Source organism: Cuculus canorus, chromosome 7 (genome assembly GCF_017976375.1).
Source record: "Cuculus canorus isolate bCucCan1 chromosome 7, bCucCan1.pri, whole genome shotgun sequence".
Taxonomy (NCBI): Eukaryota; Metazoa; Chordata; class Aves; order Cuculiformes; family Cuculidae; genus Cuculus; species Cuculus canorus.
Window position 1 is genome coordinate 6,665,223 of NC_071407.1, and position 24,911 is coordinate 6,690,133.

The 24,911-nt window shown below is 40.1% G+C and overlaps 1 long non-coding RNA gene across 4 annotated transcripts in view; it reads right to left on the reverse strand.

Moving 5' to 3' along the window:
• Window positions 1-24,911, reverse strand: part of LOC128852758 (uncharacterized) — a 53,212-nt gene that overhangs the window by 21,369 nt on the left and 6,932 nt on the right. For 3 of the 4 annotated variants that reach the window (XR_008450808.1, XR_008450810.1, XR_008450807.1), the window contains exons 6-13: window positions 24,622-24,782; window positions 22,936-23,044; window positions 20,429-20,492; window positions 19,591-19,773; window positions 13,641-13,845; window positions 13,015-13,153; window positions 10,746-10,925; window positions 9,029-9,147 (exon numbers count right to left, since the gene is read on the reverse strand). This is a non-coding gene — a long non-coding RNA (uncharacterized LOC128852758). The remainder of the gene's footprint in view (window positions 1-9,028; window positions 9,148-10,745; window positions 10,926-13,014; window positions 13,154-13,640; window positions 13,846-19,590; window positions 19,774-20,428; window positions 20,493-22,935; window positions 23,045-24,621; window positions 24,783-24,911) is intronic. The other variant, XR_008450809.1, reaches the window with a different exon arrangement.

Consider the following 24,911-nt stretch of genomic DNA (forward strand, 5'->3'; position numbering starts at 1 on the left):
AAATCAGAAGTCTCCTGAGGGTTCCAACTCTTCTCCCTTTGTGGTTCCTTAATCTACCTGTGTTCCCACTCGTCCTGCAGTGCTACCTGGCAATGCACAACATCCTTACACAGGCAGATACTGATCACTTGAGGGCAGCTACACTCTGCAAATGATGAGTTCTCCAAAATTCTGGTACCTATAGGTGGGAGAGAATTATGCATGTCTAGAGCACAGTTACCTAATTTATCCTTGGATCATAACCCAAACAGTGGTTTCAGCCACCTATGCTTTAAAACACCTTGCATCTTCGGACCTGAGGGAGTAAGTCCCTATGCCCCTGTGCAGCTGCACCAGCCTCTGTACACAACAGCACAGTTCCGTGAGCACACACAGACCCCCCAAACCCCTCAGCTAAACTATGTTTAGGAAACCTGCTCATGCTATCCATTTCCCTTCTGAAAGTCTAACAGTTTGTCTTCACGTCACTGATTCTATTTACAAAAACACTTACTAATGAATCCAAAAACCAATTCATACTCTACATGACTGTTTTCAGCAACTCTGGGGTCAATACCATTTACTCAGACTTGGCTGGATTATGACTTTTTTTCTAAGTGAAGGCCCAAGATGGCAATACCAAGACCTTGTAAATGCAGAAAGAAGATGCCACGCAGAGAAAAACAAAATCTAACGCTAATTGGCTTGTTCTGAGTCATTACTACTGTTTAGTGCTGTTCTGCTCACTAATTTTTCCTACTGTTCACAAATAGAAATGTTTTAAAGAGTACTCAAGGTCAGTTGTAAATGTTTAACAGATTATGAAGAATTTGTATACAATTTGATATTTTTCTCTTCCGTTTATGTGAAATCTTAATGAAAGTAAATTCAAAAACTCATCTTGCCAGAGACAATATGGGAAAAAATAACAAAGATCTTCCCTGGCTTTTTTCTAGGCTTGTGTTTGCTTAAGAAAAGAAAAATAGTTTTACACCAAGGAAATGATGATTTTTCTCTTCTGCAAAAATATTTCCTCCTTAGTCATCCAAGATTAATTCCAATTGAAATGTTAAGAAAGATAAAGGAAGAACGTATCTGAATGGGCAGAATGAAAATAACATTGAGCTACAGGAAGAATATTTCAGTGTATATTTTAAGCTTACTCATGATTTAGGTTTTTGTAGCTAGAATAAGTCAAAGAGGAATTTTTCCCATTAAAAGTCTGCAAAGCAGCATACATTACAACAAAGTTAGATATTCTTCAGGTGTTTGATTATATTGATCCCTAGAAGCCAAAAATGGACCCGATCTGAATGCAATAGAGACTGACTTCCCAGTTGCGAGAGGCTGGTATGCTCATTTCCACCCATGCAAAATGAATGTAAATCACTGCTAATGTGAGAAAGCAGATGTTCAGAATGTTTTAGAAGAACAACTGGTCTGGAAGGGATCTCAAGATGTCATCTGGTCCTTCCTTCTACTTTAAGACAAAATCAACTCTACCTGATTTTTTTTTTCTTTGCTAATGTTTTTCCTACTTAAAAATATTCTTAATAAAACTCCATTGTTGGACTCAGTCAGTAGTAATGGCAAAGGACTGGGAAAGTTTACCGGTTTTCATTATGGCTTAATTGTTTTGAAACATTAATCATTTTATTGCCTATAATCTTAATGGAAAAGATGGACCTCGGGAATTGCCTGAGGGTAATTGTGTTTTTATTGCACTGATTGCAAACTGTGGAACAGTTTCATACTTACAATGCTGCAAACATGGTCTAGTCACTGAGTAATCCTGATGCCTATCAGTGATATTAAAAGCATAGCGTGGTGATTGAAAAGCCACCCCTTCCGAAGACAGTCACTCTTGCAATCAGCCTCAAGTCCAGGGAGAAGAAAGGGCCATGCTCGCCCACAAAGGTGTGAGCCATAAGAACCTACAACAGTAACATCACGCTCAGAGAACAATTCCTCCCTGCAAAGCTTTTGTTGTCTCAGTATTCCTTCTGCTCACTGACAGTCCCATTCACGTTGATTGGGGTAAAGAATCAGTGCCACAACATTGCTCTCATGCTCTCATTCCACAGGATAATTCAGAAAGCGTTTTCTTTCATGTGATTCACTGGAGCACCCTAGGTGTGATATTTCCATGGTCAGATTATTTTAACTTAACTAAGGGTATAATTTGCCAGTTAAAACAGTGTGACTTATACTGTCAGCTGGTAAAAATGAATGATTGAAGAAGAAAAATTATGTGGAGGCTGATTGCACTGATATAGTTGGTCGTTGTGCATGTGTATAACAAAGTTATGTATCTATATAACATATATCTTTGTTAACAAAGGTCTAGGGTGTTGCTTCGTTCTTGTCAGGCTTCATGAGTCCCTTAGGCTTCATGTGCAAGTTACAAGAAGGCACATAATAAGGATAGAAATAATTCTTGGTGGTAGAAAAGAACACAGTGCAGTGCCAAGTCACTGTTCTAGATATCACACACTATAGGATGGTAAAACAGGCAGATGGTAGTGCTGGTTTCATTGCAGTGTGAAATTAGCCATAAGTTTCAGAACTGAATGCTAGGAATGGAGATAGCATCAGTACCATTCACCTCAATGCAGACTAGAAATTTATTGTGCAGGGACAAACATCAGGAAAACAAGGATGTACTCAAACCCACTACAGGGATGTAGTGAGACAATCCCCACAGTCTTTAATAATACTACAGTGTGGATGGGTGGGAGCACTAATGTATGCACAGATGCCGTTATGCTGCTCTTTACCTTTGCTTCAGTAAATTTACTTGAAGTATTTTTTTGATATTTTTAATTGTTGGAGGTTTTTTTTTCCTGAGAAATTGCTTTTAGGAAGTTACAAATTGTCCAGTTCCTTGACTGAATAGCAAATGTTTCACTTGAATTCAGAGAAGCAGTTTTCTGCCTGCTCTGCTGTTACTATTGGAACACTGTCCATTACATGTCTGGGACTTACTGACATATGCAATATGTTTTACTTTCTCAAAAGCAAAGTGCTAATCAAACTCGATTGTCAAGTGCTCTCCCTGTATGACCCCTTCCTACTCTCTCCAAATCCTCCCAACACCCGACAGCTCTTTCACCCAGGGTTATCCACCTTCTTCAAGAAAGATCTCTCCTTTCTGATGGACCTTTTCTACAAGATGAAAGTTCAGGGCAGGTCTTTGGTGATGGTGCAGGAGGCTAGGTGAGCAAGGCTGAGAAGAATGCAGCTTGCAGTCAGAGAATAATGTTGTTGGAGGCAAGTGAGGGCACGAAAACCTTACCACTTTCTGAAATTTTTTCACATGTTCTAGTGAACGTCTTCTCCCTGTTAGGCATCTGGGACAGGCAGGTTGTGGTGGGACCTTCAGAAAGATTCGTCACTCCTCCTCTCTGGAACTGGGCAAACATAGCAATGCACAGAAAGGCATGGAGCTGGCTTTCATGGCCTGAAAACAGATTATCTGAAATGCTTTTACTCTAATGAATAATGTTTTATTTAAGGTAGTTGTCCAGTCTTTAATTACCTGTTTCATTACTTCCTAGGGAACTAACTGCAAGCCAAATCACATTCATTGAATTTAAATTGCTTGGATCTAAGAGGCCTTTCCTCTAGGCTGTTTCAGAGGTCTGGTACTTGCTGTGGAAGTTATCCTGTAAGAACAGAACGGGCACACTTCCCAGGAACTGTACCTTCTAGTTACTGCAGCTATTTTCCATTTGATCATTAGATGAAGAGAGCAGAATCAAATGCAGAATTCTGCTTGACACTTCCTGTATGTAAGCAAGGGCTTCACCACAGGATCCAGTCTGCTGCCTGTAATGGATATTGTCTTTTCCGTTGATGAAATATTCTGAGTCTTCATTCTCTCCTTAACTATAGATTCCACTCCAGATTACTGTTGATCCCAAATCAATGTGACAATTTCCTCCTTCTGAATGGCAAGTGCTTGAGCAGTTCATGGATCTTAGGTTTGAATTCAGTCTCTCCAAAAAGCTGAGAGAGACCAAGGTCTTACCCCAGGTTCAAATCAGAAGACAGAAGTTTGGAGGGCAATTCAGTCTCATGGCGTTGAAGTGCTGAAACTCAGAGTGTCTAGAAATGCATCAGCCTTTCAACTTTCTGACAATTCCAGGTGCCTATCTGTCACATTTGTGCTAAACACAACAACTGTGGAAGAGGGAATCATGCCTCAGGATGGAGGAACAGCTTCTAATTTCCATCATTCTCCTTGTTTTGCACCTTCTTGGCATCTTGCAAGGCAGCAGCCAACAGAGTTTATATTCCGATTAAATTATGATCAACTTCTCTTGCTTGGCTGAACAGAACAGTTCAGTCTGACCCCAGACCTGAAGCCAGTTAAGCAGCAAATTCTACAAACACATTATTATTGACAGAAATGCATGTTTCCTTAGAAGGCAACTATTACTACCCACTGCTACAGGCAATGTTTAACCAGAGAAAAATGCTAGCAAGGAGATGGTTTATAAGGTCCAATTCCTTTCCACAGGTATGTCTTTTTGATACTCAGTGGAGGCATTCACATTGGCCGTAAGCAGACACGTACACACACGGAACAGAAGAGCAAACAGATTTTGTTGTTTACCTGCACAGGTAGTGCAAAAGGTGCCTGAAAGGGATGACTTTTCTGCCTGTGATGTGACCACAGTATGGGGCAGAGCAGGTAGCAGGAGGTATCACCTCCCCTTCACAAAAGAAGGCAAAGCTAAGGCTTTCAGAACCAGTGAAAAGATTCTTGATGATCTTGTAACCAAAGCAGGTAAAGAATAAATAAGTAAAAGTGCTGGCGTCTTGAAAGGTTCTCAGACAGCAGCCCCTGCTGCTTAGCCTCATGCTATGCCATTAATATGGAAAGCTTGCAACATACCCTGTAGCACTCCACTAGCAGAAGGCAGCCCCTCAGCAGCAGGCCTTGTGCAGCCAAGGATCATCTCTGTGATTTTTGTGAGCTAACAAACATCACCGTCACAGCAGGAGTTTCTTTTTGAAGGGAGGGAGAGCAGCAGGGACTCCAGGCTGCAGCAATGCTAGCATCAGAAAGCACGTGCCATCAGCTGCTGGCATGTGAACTGTCTGTCAGTGGGCTGGGGTACCAACAGTAAGGTTCTCTGTATCTCACAGCCAGTGAAACCAGTGAATTTTGGAGTAGACCTGAACCTCCCTGCATGCGGCACACAGGTTACCTTTGGTTTTATTGAACTTCTTCAGGTATCCTGCCCACAAGCAAAATTTGGGTCTCAAATCCCATCTGAATCTCAGGCACATGCCGTTCTTGCAGGTTTCAGGACTGCATTTCTGAGTGCTGGGGAAAAAAAAAGGCTTACAGAACAATAACTCAGTCACCATTCAGTGGTTAATCATTACGAGAGGCTGTCATCACCCTCGTTCACTGGGTCTGAAACAGGGCATTAAACAGTTCTGTAAACTGTTCACTTGAATTAACAAAAGAGAACATGAAGGCTGAAGTTGACAATAGCTGGAATATTTCTTGGGTGTATAGACCCAGACTCACAATTATTTATGCACTTAAATCCAATGAAATGTCTGGGATATGAGTGTTGTGGACCTGATCTGCAGGGTTATGTTAGCACGTGTAACACAAATTCTTGCACCTTTCTACATGCAAACTGAAAGCAACGCTGGGGTAAAATGAGAGTAAAGGAAGAGATTGGCTTTGATGAAACTGCCCCTCCAGATGATTGGTCATTTGAAGTCGTATCATGACAAAGAAGAGTTCCTTCATTCCCTGCATAGAAACCACAGTTCAGACCTTATTTTAGAAGGTAATTTAGTATTTGTTTTAAAAGGTGAGTTCTGATATGTGTTTATTTCATGAAACCTGAGTTTTCTTGTTTGCATCTCACAGGCTTGCAAGCAATGCCATAGTCCTTTCTGCTTATGAAGAGACATCTCTCATAAGATCTAGTTCCCAAAAGCACGATATGGCTGGTCATGCTGAATGAAGCCAAAGAAGAAATCTAAACTGCCACTAAAAGAAGAAATTGCTTTAGTGAAATAAGAAGTGTTAGGAGATACTTTTTCAGTTCTCAAGATATCTGAAATGGAACCAAGGGCAGAGTAGAAAACAGAAAGCGTGGAAGTTCTCATGATGCCACAGAAAGGAGGGTGTTCAGCTTCTGAGTGACGTGCTACATCAGACAAAGTTGGAAAATACTTTTGCTTGTACGAGGTATGAGAGGAAAGCAGTACCATGAATCTCCCTCCCCTAGATATTTGATTTCACAACAGCAAGGAACAACTTAGTAGGACAGTTCCCAAACCAATGTGACTTACCTACAGAGAGCATCTACCCCCTTAATATCAGAGCCTTGGAGATGGAAAGGATTTGATTGTTTTTTCATAGAATCATAGAATAGTTTGTTTGGAAGGGACTTTAAAGATCATGTAGTTCCAACCCCCCTGCCATGGGCAGAGACGCATCATTTAAATTCCTTTCAGTGGCAGTATTGCCAACTCCTATAGACACTATGTTTACTGACAAATTAAAGTTGTCATTTTTAGCCTCTCAAATGTCAAGGAGAGAAAAGAAAAGTCTGATTTATTTACAGGCATTTTTAATGTGATGGTGAAGAGGAGCCAGCATAAGAAATTTCATCATTCCTACCCATTCTCAAGTCCTATGATCAAATTTGGAATCAACTAGATGTACCTCCAGGAAGATGTGTTAAGCTTTCGTAAAATGAAGACAGTATCCATGTCATTCAGATGCTCTCAATGACTGCTGGTGACTGCAAAAATTCATGAAGTGTGCACGTGCTTTGAGCATATCCAACAGAGAGCGCTCTGTCTGTCTGTTTGGTGGTTCTGTGTAACAGGCTGATGGAGCATGAGCTGCCCTTTGTAGTGCTGTAACAACAAGTCTGCTGCATAACATCCACCAGGTTAGTGGCAATTACACGATGGCAGAGAGCACTTGTCATCCTCATGGCCAACACAGCTGAATACTGGAAATCCAAGCAGAGCTCGATCATCAGCCCTCAGTGACGGGTGTAAGGGAAGGCTACTTCAGTCCTCAAAGATTGCCTAAATGCAACCCTGTGACCCGAAAAGAATTCACCTGTCTGCACATGTGTGCATAGACACACACACCTATACATGCAAATATACCGTGCTTTCTATCCGCATGCTGGAGTCCAGCTTAGATAATTTAACTGAATAAATATTTCATCACCCATTCTGCTTAGAGGAAGGATGACCTGTCCCAGCTCCCAGAGAGGATAATGAAAGATGACACTAATCTGAGCTATGTTATTCTTGAGAAGTTGGGGTGGGGGAGGAGACTGGCAGACAAACTGAGAAACTCATTAACTCCTTCTTCAGAAAAGTACTCCCTTTGAGCAACTCGCCAGGATAAAAACACCCTTAGAAGCTGCTTTTTAAGTCACTTGGAGGAAGAAACTGCAAGGGGAAAGCAAGACTGAAAGTGCTGTATTATTCTGAAGGAATACTGGTTAGTTTTGATTCATTAGGGCCTTTTATTTTGAAGGACTGCTAATATCTTACAACTTGAAATACAGTCTGTACACCAGGATCCTTTCACCTGCCAAACAAATGCAACTGTTTAATTGCATTCATCTACTATAAATGAGGCTTCAGGACTGAAAGCAAGGAAAACTATTAGCCATGATGAAAACCAGAGAAATACAGGTTGTACTGTCATGTGCAACTGCAGCCTTAAGAACTGAGCTGACCTATCCGAGTTAAAATCCAGGCTGTCAAGGGGAATCATATAATATTAAAAGATTGATAAGTGTTTTCAACCATTAACTGACATGAGCCAGTGAAACATTTATGCTCCAAGGAACAATGGGAGTAGGTATGTCTCTTGGAAGCTGTTCTCCACCCGCTTCTGTTAAGCCTACACAGATTCGTCTACCAGACCAACATGACAGCACAGAAAATCTCAGCCCTAACTTTTTTTCTTATCATTTCCAAGGTTCATCACTTAATTTGTCACCTTACAAGACTCAAGACAGATTTCTTGGTCTTCTTTTATTGAGCCCAAGAACTCAGGAAGATCCAGGAAGATCACATAGTTCAATGATCATCAGACGTTATGTAATTTCTGTTTCAGCTCCCTCTGGCTGGGCATGTGATTTCCAGGCTGGAGTCCATGGACTCCATTCCCTGAGTTGATGGCTCTTGTAGAAAGCCAAAGGCACCCAGCTGTGAGACATTACTCTTCTATGTCCAGAAATTATTAAGAAACTGTAAGATCCACCAGGCAAAAATATGTTCTTTGCTGAACCATAACAAATCGGGCTGTTTAACTTACAACCTGAATTCTTCTTGGAGGCCTGCCAGCATCTCTTTACATCACAGTCACTCAAAATATTTTCATAGAGAATAAGATACTGGAATATGTCCTTGCTTACAATACAAACTATACATGTTTTGTAAGCAATAAGAGGTTCCTTATGATGTTTGAATGGTTCAACTAAAGGACGAAGCAGATGCATCAGACATAAACATTATGTTTTAAAGACTAAGACATCCTGGATTCACCCTGCCTTATACAATGAAGCCACTGTGACGAGATTTAAGGGTTTGCTTTTGCAATGTTCTGATCCAAGCAAAGAGGAAGCTGGATGTTGAGGGAGCAGTTACCATCATCTAGGGTAGCAGATAACTAGTTGCATCACACACTGCAGCATCCCTTCAAACAAAGTGGATCAAAAGGCACAGATTTTCATGCAGTCCTTTCACTCTCTACCTGCATTGTCCCTGTCTTAACAATAGCTCCTGAATTAGATACATTTAGGGAACTTAGAGCAATTCCTCTTAAAACAGGAGCCTGATATTGTCCTCATTCTAGCCTCCTGCCATGCTTCTGGATTTGGACATAATTTGATTGTCCCGATACTAATAGTCAGTTTTGGATGCAACACACTTTTCATTTTTCTAAATAAGGATTTTCACAGATCTGAAAAGAGTTAAGCATTCAAAATCCTTATCAGGCATACATGATCGCTTGAACAGTTTCTTAGTTACATACCTTGCACATGTATACATCGATATCTTTGCAGTCTTGTTCCAATGATGATCTTCCCTGATTCTGCTGGATGAGCCTGTTGTGAAATACAACACATAATGTGGCAGAAGCGACTCTTTCTTCTGGAGGCAGAGAATAGTGCAGAAAAATAGAAAAGGTTACAACTGAATTAGCAAAAGTGACATTTTAAACTTGCAAAATCATTCTGCCATTGACCGTTTGCACAGTACTGATGCCCCAGGGTTCTTGCATAGAACATGAAGCTAACTTGGCAATACTTTTTTTCACAACGCAGATATAGACAAAAGTAAGCTTACGTCCTTGATCACTAGCAGAGTCTAGTTCCAGCACTAAGACTGAGAGAGTACTGACGTCTGCATGAGGAACAAGGGATTTTTTTAGTTGTTGGGGTTTTAGGTGTTGAGTTGGGTTTTTCTGTACTTTTTTAAATGGAAGCGTATGAGGAAAAAACAAAGTTATGGAGAGATGCAAAATAAGGGCTTGGTAGATGTTCTGTTTTCTCCCACCCATGATCATCAGGCAAGCTTTCTGGGCAGAGCTTTGCTGAGTGAGAACCAACTGAAAAAAAGCCGGACTAATGGGTCACATGTTTAGTTAAGTGGTTCATCCACAACCTAGTGGTTTGTAGAGGCTCATGTTGCCTTATTGGGTGCCGGATTTGTATTTTACACAGCAGTCCCTGTCCCTGGTTCCAGATCCTCTGGGAGGACTTTTGGAACATAGTGGTTGACGTCTGTGTGAGCAGGATCACATCCTGTGACCTTATCAAGTTTCCTATGCTCCCCATTCTCACTTCATTTAAAAATCACTTATGAGACTCAAGCTTTCCACATAATTTTGGTTTTGAATATAACCAAGCCTGGGAAAATTTCTTTTCATTATGGGAAGTATGGAAAAGTTGCAACTGTGTGGAAAAAAAATATAAGATGGGATAATGCAAGCTGCTATAAACCTTCAGTCTAGCATTTCTGTTAGCAACTGTTGCAATGACAAAAGAAAAGTCAAGGAACTATTTGAAGGGAATATTTACAGATGTGAAGGAGGAGTGTCAGAAGGAAGTCATTCACTTTTTTTGTGGGTTGGGATATCTGTAGCAGCAAGCATAGGTTGGTTAGACTGCACAGGGAAACATTTTGACTGGATATGGGGAGCAGATGTGTGCACGCTACAAGGCTACCTGGGAATAGGAGTAACTGGAGTCAGTGACATGAGAGTTTTTCCCTTGTTGTGCATCTTGCTTGAATAGGCAGCTGTTAGCATGCTGGGTAGTTTATAATACCGTTGGTTAGACACAAGGTAAAATCAAGGCCTCACGTTGATCTCCAGACACTAAGATGTTCAGGTTCTTAGGGCCCAACACTTTGACTAGTATAAATAGCCTTGGAGATAACTGTTGGCATTTCATCTCCAGCTGGGGAAATGTGATGGTTATTTGAAGAGTCTTTTTTCATCCTATTTTGCTTCCCTTTAGGGAGAAGGACCTAATCCTGCTGCAGCATTTATTTAATATCATTCTTTTAAAGTGGCTTCTTGCAGTTTTCAGGTTTGCTTGAGATTTAAAAACATTAAAGAATGCAGTATAGAGCCTTTTATTCTCTTTGTCAGCATGAGAAAAAATCATCAGATTTAGAATTCTAAATTAAAAGATATATCAAGGAGAAAACAGGCCACAATAGTTTAAAGAAAAAAAGATGCTTACATTTTTGGAAGGGCTGTGGGAAAAAAAAATCATTCCTCATACACAAATGCTTCAAGGCATTATGAACGGATCTTTAAAAGTTCATCTGAGTTGAATCCAGGCTTTGAAATCCCAAGCTGAGGTGTCTTAGATTTCTTTGTTAATTCCATTTAAACAAAAATCTTTTTATGTTCTCCTAAACTAACAAGAATGGAAAAAAAAAGATTAGAAATGTGCAATTGCAAATGCTTTTGACCCTGAAGGTCTTCAATGCTGTTTTTAAAGAAAAATCTAGCCAATATTCTTCTCCAAGAGTGGTGCAATCTCTGATTAAGAGATGACAGAAACTCCAGTAACAGTGGGTTTGTATAAATGGATGACTTTTTAGTCATTACTTTTTTCTTGCTAACTCAGACTTTCTTTTCCACCAGGACCAAACAGAGTGAAAGGAACTGGAGTTATTATTCTGCCCCTGCAAGATCTTTATCTCTAGGTTCCTGCTGTGCCTACAGGGAAGTCCAAACTTTTACTGCAGACCACTGCAAAGCCAAACGGCCCAGACATCCTGGAACCCCCTCAGACAGCTGATGTGCCCTCTCCTGCTCAACACAGCCGCAATGCTGAAGGGTTGTGGGGAGTGACGTGCACAAACTCCTGTTCTCACATTTCCGATGAAGGAGATATAGTGCCTGAAGAACTTGATTATTCTCAAAACTGGCTCTGCCTGCATCTCCTTGTTAGTTCCTAGATCATCTCCACCTGATGGACAGACCTGAAATGCACCTGATTTAATTTAGAACTAGACTTTAATTTAGCAATAATGGTCTCACCCAAATCTTGTATGGAACCTATAGGAAATGGCCTGAACAACGCAGAGCTGGCCAGAAGCAGAAAACATGAAAGTAAAATAATATTGTTTTGCTTCCAGCTTCCTGCAGTCTTCAGAGCAGTGACATGAATAGACTTTTCCCATAGAAGAAGCCAACTAAAGCTCTGAATCGGGAACCTCTATAGAGCATATTCCCAGAAGGAACTGCAAACCAGCCACAATTGGCCTTTTTCTTCGGACCCAGAAGGAATGGTGAATTTGATGGGGTCATATCTGGAGTCAATTAAAATGTTTTCTCTGTTATCTGAATCTGATTATTGGCCCTTCTTTTGCCACATACCAAGAGGTCCACTGAGTCCCAGTAGCCCTGTATCCGTTCTGGATGGTTTGCTCTGTTGGAGGCAGGGCCTAACAGTAGAAATGCAAGGGAATTTATTTAATTACCTGTGCCAGTATATTGCAACATACAAGTCCACATGACAAAAAAAATAAAATATAGATTTAGGATTAAATCTCCCAGCAATTTTCCCTTTGATTTCAGTGGATAGCACTAGTTTTTAATTCTGATCATTGTTACTGTGGGACTTTGGGATACTTGATGAAAGAAATTGTCTTGAAACTCCAGAATATGGTTGCTTAGAGGATTTTTTTCAGTCCTTTTGTATCCTATTTCATAAACATTTTCAAAGAGCTTTGATTTTGAAATGCCTTGGAACAGATTTCACCTTCTTCTCCTACTAGATGTATGAAAAAAGCTTCCAGAATTTAACAGTTACCATATGTAATCCTTCTTGCATGTTTAAGTGCATTGTTTTTATATGTTTTGTTAAGATTAAAATAGAAAGGGTTTTTAGAAATGTATGGTAAAATAGGTTTCTGCATGGAGGCAGAACCTAAAACCAAACACATTTTAGAAAACAAACGCTTCCTGTTACATACTGTTTTGTGTGTGAAGGTAACCGCTAGCAGATACTTGGTGAAAGAGTGTAAGAAACTAGATATACATACATCGACTATCTCTCTGGCATCTCATCCCCAGAGTTTGGGTTGCAGCTGTTTGTAGGAATATACATCAGAGAGATGCATGAATCTGTGCTTTATTCTGTAACCATCCATGGGGAAAGCTCTTTATTAATTTAAATTCTCCAAGGGGTTCAGAGAACCGAATGAAAGTCAACATCCTTGGAGGGATTTTCTCAGATGCATGGCATAGCTACTTTTTCATACCAGGAACCATGCACCATCTTCTTTTTGATAAGGTATTATTAGAGATGTCTCAGATATGTGTTATAGGCAGTTTGCTCATAGACACTAATCTCCCATCTCCTATCCTGCATGTTTTGCACAGGCCAAACTTCTCTCCCCTTTGAGCTCTTCAACGTAGGGAATATCCCAAGTCACATATTCAGAAGGAAGCACTGGTTGTGTGTATGACATTCGCTATATAGATGTACAACTAACCTGGGTACCAGAGATACCAATGACAGATTTCAGGTTTCATCAGTGGTGTATCACAAGGTTTCGAAATTTCTATGATTCCATGATTTGAAATTTCTGTGATTTCCACTTCCAACTTTTCTCTGGAAAGCCATAACCTCATCTGCCAAATACAAGGATTTTACCTTAGCATCATGTGATATCATTGTTTTTTTTCAAGACAAGACATATTTTAAAACAAAATGAAGGTACGCTTGAATTACAAGAAAAATTAATTTTTTCTTAAGCATGAAGTGAAAATATTTCAAAACTTGAAATGTTTCAAAACTATTATTGAAGAAGCAGAGCCAAACAATGGAAAACGATCAGTTCTTTTGAAGCCATATATTACACAAAAGTTTTATGCCAAACTTTAGTAAACAGAGAATTGATTTGAAATAAAGAACATGAAAACATGAACTGCTGGCAGATAACACAGACCCCACACCTGTCTGCTCAGTGCCTCTACCAGTATACAGCAGTTGCCCAGTAAAGGTTTTGATTCCTTATTCTCATTGTTTCCAAGCATATTTTACAGACAATTGGGTGACTGATTCAGGAAGCTAGAAGTACAAGAATAAAAATAAACAAAGTAATTTACAGGGCTTTACCTGCAAATCCTTCACCGGTTTCCCACTTTCTAGAAGCACCAGAAAATGTCTGTTTCAGCTGGTTTTAGGGCTGGAGTTCTGCAGTTCATCCACAAACCCTTCCTGTAATCAGCGCAATTCTCCATATTGATCCTGTACTTGTTACTGGAGCCAAAATTTCTGTGCTTGATAAGATCCGTTAGTTGGTCCTTGCAGAAGACCTGTTCTGAGAGAGGTCAAATAGTGGCCTTAGACAGAATCACAATATTTTGAGTTCTTTAATTCCTCTCCCATAAAACTGCACTGTGCAACAGAACTGCATGTCCAAGAAAGCTCTCCATGTTCATCTGCCCTTTAAAAAAAAAAAAAAAAAAGACTTAATGAGAAAATCAAGTGTCCCTTCAGTGGAATTACATTTGAAAATGGAAGCACAGCAAGGCAATTTGCCTCAGTAACCAATTTCTGATATCTATAGCTTAGAAGCATCTATACTTTAGCAGCCACTGCTTAGGATAATTGGAAATAACGGTGATTCTTTCACAGAAACTAATGCGCAGGCTGATTCAGCCTGGATTTCCACTCTGTGGGTTCATTTTCAGCATCAAACTGAAAAAGGCTTGAAGAAGTATTCTCTGCCCGTGAATCAGAGGAAATAATTCATTACTGTGGGAAAAAAAAAAAGCCCTTGCAAAAATAAAAAGAGGTAGAGTGTTGTGTTTAATTTGAGCAAAGGTTATTCAAAGTTTGTTTAGAAAAGAAAAGCTTAAACTGTTCTAGACTTATCAACCATTAAACGTTAATTAGCGTTGCCAAGGTAGCCTGAAAACTTAAGGGTGCACACTGTCTTAATTTGGTTATGTCTGCACACTTTTGGCAAGCTATGTTACCTCAATGACTTGCTCCGTTACCATTTGTTACACACCGAGTGGAAAACATTACACAAGCTGGCAAGGTGTGAAGCAGTGTGGGTCCTAGAGTGTTGTTTTCCAGAGCACATATGAACTTTTCCCTCAGATTTTGGTACACGGACATTCAAATCCTTATACTTCCACAGAACTTTGACAGAGTGAGACTGAGAAAGCTTGCAAACCACAGACTATTTGCATTTTTCTTTCTTTCTTAAAGAGAATTCCCATAACAGAAGAAGTCATTAATATTTAAATGAAACTAAGAAAACCACATTGTCAGATCATTGGGTGGTACATTTGAAGTAGTATAAAACCAGTACACTTCCTGCTCCTACAATCCTACCCTTGGAAGCAGCAGAGCAGAAGGATACGCGCACTAGGCTAGGCAGCAGTTACTATATTGCAACCCTCAATACTCCTAGAAAGTGAAAATCTTCCTTCCTATTGGCAGCTTTTTTCCTCCACGCTGTGGTTGTGACAAAGTTAGTACCTCTCCTGCACAGAGGGAGGTCTGAAGAAGCTGGACCCGGAGTATTCCCATTCTCCAAAGATCAAGGCCGTGGTGCTTGGTATTTTGGTGGGCACTTGGAGGAGCCTCAGCAAGGAATAATGAGAACTGTCAGTGCTGTTCTCCTTTTCTACTGTTTTATTATTTACGTCTACGTTACACCATGATGTGCAGATCTGCAATTTGGCCTGAGGGACTCTGTCTTACTGCCTTGCAAGTGAAAGAAATGTTGTACTTTGACAGTTTGCATCTTTGGACCACTGAGGTCTGTAACATGTAAAAGCAGATTTACCCAGAGGGAGGAGGCAGCCAGAGGTCAGCGTCCTCCACACTAGCTCTGCTTGAGGCACCATGTGCTTGAAGTCACATCCCAAGCAAGGGGCTGGACTAATGAATAGTGGCATTATCAATAATGAAGTGACCCCCTACCCAACCAGGGCACTAGAGCAAAACATGCCATCCCAATACAAATCTGCACAGTCCAGTCTCAGTTCAGGATCAGAGGCCTTTTCTTGTCATCTTGATGCTCCCCTGGATTTCGTTTTGCTGACATTTCACGGAATACAGCTCAGTTGCCATTGACATTTCAAATGTAAAACAAATGGTGTTGCAAAAGACTCAGAATAAATCACCCTTCAAATACAAGTGACACAAAATTGAATAAGTCATGGCAGAAGAACAAGCTGCACTAAAAAGAATTCTCTGCTCATTTTTTTAATGAGCATTATCTGCATACGTACCTGTAGATACATATTTAAAGTAAATAGTCTTCTTTAAGGATTTCTCATTTATTTATATACAGTGTTGTGGTTTAGATCTGCAATGAAGAGTGTGTCTTTTACACTCGACTGTATCATGTTCAAGATAGTTCCAAGAGTATATAAGAAAATTTGTCTAATAGTCATAGGTTTGACTCCCCAGCATTTTTTCAATCTGTCTCCATCTGAGTTTCAGTAAAACATTAGTCATGATAGGCTGTAGATTCAGTTCACGTATTTTCCTAAATTTCAAAATAAGGAATATAAGAAACAAAAGTACTATTCTTCTAACATTTCTTGTTCCCATAATCCCTGTCATTTTGCTAGCTATCACATAAGCAATAGCTCCACTAAGGAAGCTTAGGTAAGTCAAAAAGCTCAACTAAGCATAATACACGGATAGTGAATGTTACCATCAACAAACAGAGCAGAGGCTCTGTGGAGAAATTCTAACATCATAGATGGCTGTGGGGCTCTGATTTGGTGGGGGTGGGAGCAGACTTTGCTGTAGTGAATGCTGATAAAATGTACTGAGAGCACTAGGAAAAGGTGATTTTTGTACTAGGTGAACTCCAGTGCATCAGTACAGGGTTTGAAAGCTCACCAAAAAAGCTCTTGAAATCAGCAAGCACTACATCAAATCAAGGCCTGATCATTCCCAGAGCTACTGCAGAGACAGCTCTATGCATCCTGGCTGGTGGCTCCCACGCAGCCACAGGTGAGCTGTTTCCAGTGAGTCCTGGCTGCCTCCACCAACTCATCTCTCAGGAGCAGTCCTGTCTCCAGGCTCTGCTGACTGCATTGCCCTCCTGAAACCCAGCTTCCCTGGTCATACTAGCAAAGCTCGTTAGCATTAAATTTGCTTTCCCAGAACAAAGAAAGGAGGTGAGCAAATCCTACAGGCTTTCCAGCCGTGGAACTCCATATTTCCTGGTCCTTTCGCCTGAGCCATAACGAGGAAGAAATTCTTTATGATAATGGTGGTGTAACTCTGGAACAGGCTACTCGGAAAGGTGGTAGATGCCCCATTCCTGGAAACACTCAAGGTCAGGTTGGTCAGGGCTCTGAACAATCTGATCTAGTAGACAATAATCCCAGCTCATTGCAGTGGGGGTTGACTAGACGACTTTTAAAGGTCCCTTCCAGCCCAAACTATTCTATGATTCTGTGATATTCTTCCAGATCCTCTGGTCTAAATGAGCATACTTTCCATGTGCACTGTGGCATTACATTAACCTAACAGGGAATGCAACATTGGCCAAGTTTTATATGGGAGTTATAAAGTTATGCTGAAAGGAAAATGGCAATATTCAGATTCACATCAATGTATTCGGTATTATTCAAGCCTTGCCAAAGCAGGTTTAATATTTTTATTTTGCAAGGAGATGCCTAAAATATCAGACTTCTTGCTAAAAGTTTATATTGAGTGCATCATTGTTGCATCTCTAAATAACAGCTCTCAATAAGTGAAAGCAGGAATGGACAGATGCCCTAATAATAGCTTGATTTGAAGCATAAAGTGGGTTGAAGTACTCAGCATGCCATCTTCTAATCAGAAATGAAGGCTTTAATGCAAGGCTTCCTGACAATCACAATTTTGTAGTGCTTACATAAATGGCTCTGTAGATGTGTGTATGTTTTTTTAATTCACTGCACGGGTAAAGGAATGCATTTCCTGGTGATACAAAACAGGATCTGACTACAAATACAGAAAGGGCTACCTACTCCTCTGAAAAATGTTAGGTGACCACATAAGAACATACCCCATCCCCATTTACATTTCTGTCAGCACCGGAAAATACTTGTTCTTCCAAAAAATAGTTGAAGTTCTGTTGCCTTAAGTGTCATGTACGATAATCTGTCCATATATCAAGGCAACACTCCAAGTGCTTGTACTCTAAGGTAACCATCATTTACCTTGAACTCTTAGGGACAGGTGGAATTCAAGTTCCCTTTGAGCTTGTGTCCTCAGGAGACAGTCAAAGGTGCAGAAAGAACTCTCAGACTTGGGACATGGTCTGAGGTCAATCCCAGTCTCTTCTAGTAGCCCTGTCAGGTTTAACTGACTAATATTCTCAAAGTCCTCTAAGGATGAAAGGAGCAAGGTACACACCCTACAGTCATCCCATTAAGGTAACTCAAAAGAAAACAGTGGCAGCTCCACAATGTTCGTTCTGGTTAATAGTTAGTCAAAGAGCAGAAGTCTGACTGCAGGGTCTTTGATCCATGAACATATCTGTAATGTAATTGGGGTCATGGTACTTCCTGCAGCTAGTGCATTTAAAAGGCCAAAGTCAGTAACCTCTGAGTAATTGGGACTGTTACCGAGCAAATGACATGCTTTGAAGCAATGACATTATATCCGTTTATGTAGGGTGAGATCTAGAAGTGAAAGTTTGTAGGAACAAATCAGAGCTAGAAACAGAACTTGGGATAAACCATTACAAGTTAATTCCAGAATCTCAGATTTGGTCAGTTTGTTGGTCACTGGTAACTTGAGCTCTGCAGGGAACCCCTGGAGAAGGCACTTCTGACACCCCAAGCCATGAACTGAAGCCATGTGGCAGCAGTGGCATCATTTCTGCCAGCAGGAGAAGGGGAATAGAATTCTACTAATCCAAACTCCTCCTCCAGGGGTGAAAGACTGTCTTTTGTAAAGTCTGGGAAGTGGTGGGTAGGAAAGAGCACGGTTTAACAGTCACAGCTGCATAATGCTAACGCACTCCAGAAAGACCAGTTACAAGAGCCACTAGGACAAGCCATACAGCACCACACTTCAGCTCACTGCTGAAGAAATAATCCAGCTTTAAAAATTAACCCTCTGAAAGAACAAATGTGTCCCCAAGAACATAGTATTATGAAGAAAATAACCATGAACTTCCATCAAGAGATTTACTCTAACTAGCCCAGCAATGCACTATCAATGTGAAAAAACATGCACTCCCATCCCCACATCCTGCTTTCCTAAAGTTTTGAAGAGAAATGAAATGATGCCAGAGCTACTTTGATAGATGACAAAATAAAATCTGGAGTCATCTTTTTTCAGGGATTGATTATTAACTATAGAAAGAATAAATTACAGCAGTCAAAGATAGTTTTATTCTCCCAAGTCCTATTCATAGTGAAGGCAACATTATATGAAAAGAATTATCTTGTATAATAATAGACACACACTGTCTCAAAGGGTTCCAATGCGCTCTGGAAGTGCTCCAATATTGGCTCAGACATGGGCCAAACCATGCCCCTTCTGCATCTGCATGGTAGTCACTGTGGCTTTACATCACTGTTCGGATATAATTATGCCTGAAAAAATGTTTAAAGCACTGGCAAATCTACCAGGCAATCCTTCCTACAGAGGACTATCACTCTGGAGCTTGATACACTGTTGTGCCACAGCAGGTGAGAACATACTTCGACAAGCCATTCCCATCTCCCACTACATGACAACCAACCATTGCTCTGTGGGTAGCTACTCTACAAACTATGATTTAAGGCATATGAGTTAAGTCACACAACGCTTCTCATTCAGGGTCTCCAGTGGAGCTCTTTTCCTTTATATTGTGTATTTCTCACTTTACTGGAAATTTTCAGGCAGAAGGCAGATGCCAGAGGAAAGATCACTGCATGATATGCAGTGAAAGGAAGATGGAGTATTATATATGAAAATACATATAAACATAAGTGCATGATGTAAGAGTAGTTTGCAGATGGATTTTTCCGTACAGCATTCATTGGGTACAGCTCATCGGCTGACAATAGATTATCGATCTATTAAGGTTGAAAAGGATCATTCTTACTTGCATAAGTTGTCTCCTTCTGACTGGGGTGGAACACAATATCTGTTCTACCGAGTGAATACAGGCTGTGGATAAAAGCAGGGTGAATCATCCTCGGTCCATCCTTGCACTTGGCTTTGCAGATGGCTGTGCTTCTCTTCTTTCCCTCCCCCTTTGCGGATAGAGTGATTTATTGACATTCACCTGTAAGGGATACAGCAAAAGACCTCTCCTGTTACAAATGACCCCACATCTTCCATTTCCAAGTCCCTAGGGTCTCAGTATCAGAGCTGAAAGAACAATGGTGAGAACTGCTTTTTACATATAGAATGACTGACTAGAGTAAAGTCATTGTTTCCCCACTTTTTGTTAACAGAAATAGTTTGAAGGTAGTAGAAAAAGCATGTCTGAATACTTAATATTCATAAGAGATTTAGTCTTCTTTCAACAACCTTGAATAAATGATAGAGAACGTGATAATGCTGTAGTGGCAGCTTATTCTAATGATCAAAGTAGTCCATCACTGGGGAATAAATGTTCTACCTACGCAAAAAAAAAAAAGTTATAATCCCCAAAGAACTGTATTACTTAGAAGGAAAATTAAATTAAAATAGTTCCATTAACTTTGTAAAAAGAAGGAATGTGGTTTATATTTTATCATAGACTTTCTTATAGTCCTGCAGTATATTTAGCTGAAACAGCTTGAGTGAAAACTGGGCATAAACACTAGTTTCTGCAGTTTGAATATCATTGAGGCATTTTCCCAGCTGTACAGTGCAGTACACAGTACACTCTGTTCACAGTAACTTTGCAAGCTTCTTCCCTCTGAAGTGACACATAAGCTGAGAAAAGAACTGACCTTTGGTTTGATTTACATAGATGATTGATCCATCTTCTCCACCTCAAATCCTTTGTTTTTTGACCTACCAATACAAACAGATCCTTTTTACATTAATCAACTCTGATATCTCTCCTCCAGTTTCACAGTGAAGTCACTATTCATCCTTCTGAGAGCAGCAGGCTCTGCGGATTTCTCTCATCCTGGTAAGTCCTTTAAGCTCCACTCCCACTCGAACATGCATTTTAAAGTTCTTTATTCAGAAGAATCCCCTTGCCTTAGCAGTGACCCCCAAAGAGCATTCACTGGCCTCAGCCTTCCAAGATACACCCCCAAAACTCCTCTTAGAAGTGAGCAGCTCACAGGGTTCCAGCTACACAGCCTTGAAGCTCACCTTTTCCTTCCTGCTTCTGTCTACTCAGGGTGGTGTCTCCTTTGAAAAAAAATGCCTCATTGCTCTATTTATGAGCATGTCTGCAATACCTGGCATTGGAGTGATTTCTCCTGTTATCTCACTTAGACTTTTATTTCCTATAGTGAAGCAGTACACTGCTTTTTTTTTCATAAGATACCATATTTTGTGAAGGAGAAAGTTCCACTACTGGAAAAGAATGGCAGGAGAATAATGTATAAGACAGCTGGTGCAGATTCCTAATTACTTGCAAAATAATAATTAAAAAAATAAAAGCTACAGTTCTGGATTTTTGTCCTCCTTATTTACTGGGTCTGAACCGGACCCAATTAATTTTATACAAACAGCAAAATAATCTGCAGATGAGAAGTAGTTAAAACTTTCTAAGTATCCTAGCCAAAAATATTCTTTTAATTAACAAGTGGATGGATGGACAGATGGATAACATCATGCAAAAAGCTATGAACTCCTGAAAAATCTACCAAATCAAAATTCTCTCTGCTCCTATAGCTTTCTAAACTGGTTTTGATGCAGCAAAAATCCCAAATAAAATCCATTCTTCCAGAACTTGTTCTTCTGCTCTTGGTGTGTAGAGCATATATAATATGACCCATTCCTGCTCATAGCAGTGTTGTACACTACTGAAGCACTGTGTAAATTAAAGATTAAATGGAATTATTTGTAGAAGAGATATACAGAAGACACAAGTATGGTTCTTTACCACTCTTTTTCTAATCTAACCAAGCGGCTGCCATGCTATTAATTTGAACTGACATAATATCTTTCCATTGATTTGTATTATGCCTGTTGTTACTGATGCTAATCTAATCTCCACTGTATTTCTCCAGGAAGAAAATAGAGGAAGCGAGGAGGAGCTGATACCAGCAATAACAAAGATAAATTTCTGGGAATAAATTAACCAGTTTCAGATATCAAAGTTTATTTGAACTAGTAGGAAGAACATTTATCAAAAGGTCTGGAGAACACGTGACCCTTGATCGTCAGCCTCTATTCATTTAAAGAGGCTCTGTCACTCTCAGGGGGATTAGCACATTTTTATGGGCAATTGACTAGCTAGTCATTAATCATTGTGTATTCCCTAGACCTTAACTAAACCATACATTTAAAAAGTAAGAATTAAAAACTTTTAAATTATATCCTTATAGGTCTTGATTCACAGGGGCACCTGGGGACATGCCATAGTTCTTGATTTAATAGGTTTGCTTATCCACCTGATTGGAGTTAATCACTTTTCTGAAAATCAACTGCACCTTTCAAATTCATTACATAAAAGCAAGCTGAATCCAAGAATTCAGTGAACTCCATAGTTCTTTTTCACTGACTTTAATTGACTCTCTAGTGCTTTCAGTACTGTAAGCCACCCATCTCACAGACTGAGAAGCAGTCATAGAAAAAGAACAGAAAAGGTGAGAAGGATGCATGATTTCTACATGCAGAGAGGATGAATGACCCAGAGAATCTCTAGCTTGGAAAAGAAATTAGAATATACCTAGAGCTCCATTAGTCCTGACAGGCACTGCTGTTAGGCTTCCTAAGCATCCTTCCCTGGTCCTGATCAGAGACGAGATAAATAAAAACACTGGTACCTCGGAGTGAGCCACATAAACGCACTGGTCTCCTAGAAATCATTTAGCTTCAAGTTGGAATTGAGAGGAACAGCTTAAATTGTGGTAAACTTCTCTCCAATATCTCTCCAGCTATCCCTCCTTTGGTCCATTTTGAGATTTAGATCCATGTTTTAGAAGTATTCAAGCATGTGCTTTACTTTAAGTATAAGTAATAGTGTGGACATTTACTCATGGGCTCAGTGATGTGTATAATTATATCTAATTAATTGAGAAACATATTCTAGAAGGTCTTGATGAAGACCTTGTTTGCCAATGTATTTCTAAAATCCCTGGAACATCCAAGTCCCCATCTCAGTGGGAGTAAGAAAGAACTACAGGTGACACAAGTACAGTTTTCTTAAAGGATCTCTTCTCTAGGATTCTTTCTAACTTCATAGCTCTCCTTTGTGAAGAGGAAAATGCAGATTTTCTTTTCTACGTTCTTCAGGATTTGTGCTTTGCTTTTAAATTCTGTATTTGTCACTCACCTTGGGTTAAACAAGAATCATTTCTGCCCACCCAAAGTCTTTGCTGTGACAGCTTTGCAGCCTAAGTTCTGTTTCTGTAGACGCTCTCGCTATGCTAGGTTGCTGACAGCTACAAGAAAGAGCAAGAAAGCAAAAAGGCTCAGATCTGCAAAAGCCAGTTATCTGAATTTTTTTACATTCTCTTCCACATAACTTTATTACACTGTTGCAAATTTTTACCAGTCTTTATTCTCTTTTAAAGCAAATGTAATTTTCAAGGAACATATCCAAGTGGCACATGTGGAAAATGAAACACACTGTCCAAAAAGCCAGGTTAGCACTGTTATGAGCTATATTTGCACCAATGAGCAATGTGCCACCAGCTACAATGACCTAAGCACCCCAGATCTGGGTGAACCTCAGGAACTTTTCCATTCCTGACTTCCCTGAAGAGATGGACACACAATATATTTTCCACTTGGCCTCGGACCTTCTGTCATTTGGGCAGACTTTTCTCTACAAGTAACCAGAGCAACACCGCTTCCCTCCTTCCAAACCACTCATCAGATAGGCAATCATGTCTAAAGGTATAGTCTTTCTAGACATCGAGCTCAGGCAGATTTCTGCTGTTAAAGGCAGCCTCGAGACAGAGCACTCAGTCATACTGTTGCATGACTGCACTGGGATTGGATTCGCATAATAAGCACTGGGACAGTTCATCACTTGTTTCTATACTCTTGAGAAAACCATGTCCTATGTCTTTGATCTCGCAAAATATTTGGCAGTTCTTTCCCATAGGATGCTTAACAATAAGGCCACAATGGTGCTTAATTGCCCTGCTGTGAATCTGGTTTGGCCACAAAGCAGTTCTGCTTCCAGTTCAAGGAGGAAATTTAAAAAGTAATGAAGAAAACAGTATTTGCACTTAACAAGAAACTGTAACCAGTACTTCTCCAGCTCATATGGAAGTTATAGTTTTGACTGGAATGAGATCATTTGTCTCCTTTTATCTACACAGACTAGGATTCTAGCATCCTTTTTTCTGAGCAAGATGAGTTCTATACTTTCTACCTCATTGTCTTCGTTAATAACATCCATGAAGTGTTTTCTGCTGTACTGTACAAAATCTGACAGCGTCTTCCCACAGAAATCAGTGACTCTTTCATATGTTAAGGAGAAGCAGGAACTGTCTTTCAGTAGTAGTAGTAAGCTTTTGTAGTAGTCCGCGCAACTACATTTCCATTTAAGATATTTCTTTCACTTAAATCTAATAACAGATGGGGACCCCCTCCCCCAAATTTTCCACTTATAAATGATGGGTTGCTGTTGTATTTTTGCTTTGTTAAAAGTGTTTACTACATGCTCTCACATGTAATAAAATATTGTTGTATCTGAACTTTTAGCACAAATACATACAGAATGTAAGGGCGCAGAGTAGGAAAGGCAACACTAGTTAGTCTCCCAGGCACCTGGGATATTCCTAGTGGTTGCTTCCTTTGCTGTAGGCTTACCTAAGGGAGCAGGATCCTGGTAAAGCTAAGATGGTCTGAAGGCTTATACTGCCTGCCAGAAGCTCTGCTCTTGGTATCCCCTCACTGCTGGTACACATTGGACCTTATGGCAAATCAATTTGGGAGCAAAACTGGCATACAACTAAACCTGCCGAGAAGCAATCCAGACATTAGGTGGTATGTTATAAACTCTTACCACTATGGCTGACATTCCATGGCCCAAGGTAACCTCCCACAGAGCTTGAATATGGGATGGTAATACACAGTCATCTCTTTTGAGATAGATGGCACTTGTTAAAAGCAATATGAAAGATTCCTGGAATGTTCCTCCTCCACACAATGCAGCTGCTCCTTCTCCTGTTCAGTGTCCATGAGAAATGTGGAGGTTAGAGAGAACACGAATGGCATGTCAAGGTCTCTCTGTAAACATGTTCTTCCTTAGAGCAATGACATTACAGCACACAAACAGCTTGAGGAAATGCAGAA